Source organism: Canis lupus, chromosome 2 (genome assembly GCF_003254725.2).
Source record: "Canis lupus dingo isolate Sandy chromosome 2, ASM325472v2, whole genome shotgun sequence".
NCBI classification, from domain to species: domain Eukaryota; kingdom Metazoa; phylum Chordata; class Mammalia; order Carnivora; family Canidae; genus Canis; species Canis lupus.
The window spans coordinates 57,599,889-57,603,553 of NC_064244.1; the positions used below are offsets into that span (position 1 = coordinate 57,599,889).

The following is a 3,665-nucleotide window of genomic DNA, read 5'->3' on the forward strand; positions in this document are numbered from 1 at the left end:
CCCACCTATTGCTCCACAAAGGAGGGGTATCTGCTTGGGATTCTCTCCCTCTCCCTCTTCCCCCTCCCTCCTCTAGTAAATAAGTAAATCTTTAAAGACACATGTATATTGGCAATCAGGAATGATGAAATAAATTTATAAACAGATGGAAAATGATCAGTATCCAGGGGGCAATAATTAATTGCATTCCACCCCAACAAAATCCACTTGCATCTCTAGGGATGAGGTTCATTTGTAGGTAAAGGAAACTAAAGGTTGGGGGGGGTGGGGAGCAGCCCAGGTGGCTCAGCAGTTTAGCACCTGCCTTTGGCCCAGGGCCTGATCCTGGAGTCCTGGGATCGAGTCCCACATCGGGTTTCCTGCATGGAGCCTGCTTCTCCCTCTGCCTGTGTCTCTGCCTCTCTCTGTGTTCGCTAAGGAATGAATAAATAAAATCTTAAAAAAATTAAAGGTTTGGGCCCCTATGGAAGCATATGGCCAGACCTGGTGCCCCCAGACCGGATACCTGGTTATCTCAAGAGAATATCTGGTTATCTCATAGGTTTCCTGACACATCCTCTCTCCTGTACTTACCAGCACCTGACCTTCTTTGCCATTCACCCATTTCTTCTCTCTCTCCCTTCACCCCATGCTTGAATGTATCTTGAGGGCATAAATTCTGTTTTGTAACCACAGTCTAGAAGAGGGTCTGGCACCTAACAAGTGCTCCCTAAATATTTGTTGGTGCCCTTTCCAGTGTCCAGTGTATTTCCGGAAAAATTACAAAAGAGGTCTTTGCAGAACCCGAAGAAATCAATTCTGACAGCCAATGAGGAGGGGGAGTTTGTGGGAAGGAAAGGAGACAGGGAGGTTTATCACCCCTTAAATCATCAGGACCTCTGCATACCCCAGAAGCCACACCACCCCTTGGCGTCCCAAGTCCTAGGGTCCGAAAGGGACCCAAGCCGGGGTTGGTAGGGAATGTTCTCTTGCGTATCTGGAAGCACCGAAAGACTGCAGACTGGCAATGGCTGAGGCCGCTCTGCCTGGGGTGAGTCAGAGGGCACTGGGGGCAAATGTGCCTGCAGCACTCATGGCCTCTGGGCCTGTCCCCTGGAGGCCAGGGGCAGCTCACAGAGGTCACCTTCAGCCCCTTCAGGCCCAGTTACACAGCCGGCCAGTGGCTCAGCCTCGCCGGAGCCTCGGTCTCCTGTCCCCGCCTCCTGCCCGCCTTTCTTCGGGGGGGCGGGGGGGAGGCGCTGCGAAGGGGGTCGCATGAGATCCTGGGGGAGTGGAAGTTCCCTTTCCCCTACCCCCGCCCGGAAATCCCCTGGAGAAAGGCGCCCTCGCGGCCCATCAGTCTCCTGGTCCTGGGCCGGGCCGGGCCGGGTGACGGCGGGAGGGGGCGGAAGGTGCTGCGGGGTCGGGACCCGCCTGCCCAGGCGAGGGGCGCGGGCTGGGAGGAGACGGGAATCACTCAGATGACGTAATGCGGGGAGGGGAGGGGAGGGGAGGGGAGGGGAGGGGAGGGGAGGGGAGGGGAGGGGAGGGGAGGGGAGGGGAGGGAAAGGTGAATCCGCAGACATCCCATCCCCTGCGCGCCTACTGCGTGCCCCGCGCGGTTCGGGCGCCTGGGTCACCGCCAGGCAGGGACGGAGCCGCTGTGGGACGCGGTGTAACCCCGAGCCGATAAGCGGCTTCAACACACACAACCGTGAAGTTGCAGTTTGCACAGGTGCTCGGAAGGAGAACGCGCCCGCCGCGCGGGGACACCTTGCGACCCTGCGGCCGCCGACCGGGGCGCCGAGCACAAGTGCCGCGGGCCCGCAGGTGCGCGCGCCCCGACGCCGGCCGGAAACGCGGACGGGCGCGGCGCCTGCGCACAGAGCGCCGGCCCGAGGCGCCGCGGGGCCCCGCCTCAACAGCACGCTGCGCGCGCCCCCTGCCGCCACCGAGGCGCCTGCGCAGCCTTCCCGCGCCCCACTGCGCCCCTGCCCCTTCGAGCCGGCGCGGAGCAGAGCCCGCCCGGTCCCCCGCCGCCGCTCGCTACGCATGCGCACACTAGAGCTATTCCGAAGAGGTTTGCTTGCAAGGCGGAGAGCGAGCAGTCAGGATGGCCGAGCGGTCTAAGGCGCTGCGTTCAGGTCGCAGTCTCCCCTGGAGGCGTGGGTTCGAATCCCACTCCTGACAAGTGTTCTTTTGCTTTGCTTTCCCCCCCCCCCCCCCCCCCCAGTACTTTTCGCTTTTCGCCAACAGCTGCAAGAATCAACGAGCTGATGCACCGCCGGACAGTTCCCATTTAATCTCTCTACAAAACAAGTATTTCTCTCAACAGGCATTTTCTTCCTAATGACACTTATTTGACTTTGGACCGGGGGAAAAAATAAAAAAAAGCTCCGATCTGTACCGTGGGGTCCCTGTTTAGAGTCGTCAAACGGATCCGCTCTGCTCGAACGTTGCGGGAAGAAAAGGGCAAAAGAGAGGAGTTGTCAGAAGTGGGATTCGAACCCACGCCTCCAGGGGAGACTGCGACCTGAACGCAGCGCCTTAGACCGCTCGGCCATCCTGACTTCCCGGGGGCCGGCCTGGAGGGCTCCGTGTAGTTGCTGTTTCCGTGCGGCGCGGCGAGGAGCGCAGCCAGGGGGCGCCGTGTGCCCGCAGCCCCGGCCCGCGCCCGCCGCCCCAGGCGTCCGCGGGTATAAACTGCCGGTGTTGCCGAGCCCGTGATCCTGCAACTGATTCGGTCTTTTTTTTTTTTTTTTCCTACGTGTATTAAATGGAAACTGTAGCCTGAGCAGAAACACAAAAATCAGTTTCCCTTGCCATCGGTGGAAAATGACCCTAAAACTAAACATAATAGAAAGGAAACTACGCTGTTAAATTCCAGCCGCTGGTCCAGGCTCCGAACCCGAAGACGTGCGGTCGTTTTTAACGCCGGGCACTACGCGCGGGCGGCGAAGGTCGGGACGCTGGTGGACGCCGGGGGAGCGCCGGGGGCCTGGGCGGCGGGACTCGCAGGGAGGCGCGGGCGGGCGCAGCGCCCTCACGTGCTGGCCTGGGGCCGCCGCGCATCGCCCGCTGGTGCTGGCCTGGGGCCGCCGCCGGGGAAGGCTGGCGTCGGTGCCTTCTTAGTAAGCGAACAAGGGGAAAGTTGGAGGCTGTTAAATTCAGAGAAGAGGCGGTTTATCTGCCTACAAAAGCCTGATGTGTACGAGGGACGGGGATGGTGTCCGCGAGGCGGACGCGGGCAGCGGGAAGGTAGTTACAGAGGAAGGTTTCGCCTTCTGGGGAAGGCGGCGGGGGCCCGCGTGGGCAGGGGTACCGCGGGGCGGGGCGGGGCGGGGCTCGGGGGCGGGGCCCGGGGCCCGGGGCTCGCCGCGCGTTGGAGCCGCTGCACCACATTCTTACCGCTGCTGTGACAAACGACCGCTGATTCAGTGGCTTAAAATGACACTGTTCACTATGCTTCGGTTCTGGAGATGAGAACTGCACTTCTTCCGGAGGTTCCGGGGGGGCCCATTTCCTTTCCTTTTCCAGCTTCCGGAGGCCGCTCACTTCCTAGGCTGCGACCTCCCCAGGGGCCGCCCCTGCTCCTGCCCCTGCCCCTGCCCTGCCCTGCCCCTGCCCCTGCTCCTGCCCCTGCCCCTGCCCCTGCCCCTGCCCCTGCTCCCGCCACCGCCCGGTCT

The 3,665-nt window shown here is 61.6% G+C and overlaps 2 non-coding genes across 2 annotated transcripts; one reads left to right on the forward strand and one right to left on the reverse strand.

Annotated features, from left to right (window-relative positions):
- The first annotated feature begins 2,086 nt into the window (after window positions 1-2,086).
- Window positions 2,087-2,169, forward strand: TRNAL-CAG (transfer RNA leucine (anticodon CAG)). The gene has a single exon. It is a non-coding gene; the product is annotated as a tRNA-Leu (tRNA).
- A 297-nt stretch (window positions 2,170-2,466) lies between these two features.
- On the reverse strand, window positions 2,467-2,549 carry TRNAL-CAG (transfer RNA leucine (anticodon CAG)). The gene has a single exon. It is a non-coding gene; the product is annotated as a tRNA-Leu (tRNA).
- Window positions 2,550-3,665: the final 1,116 nt, after the last annotated feature.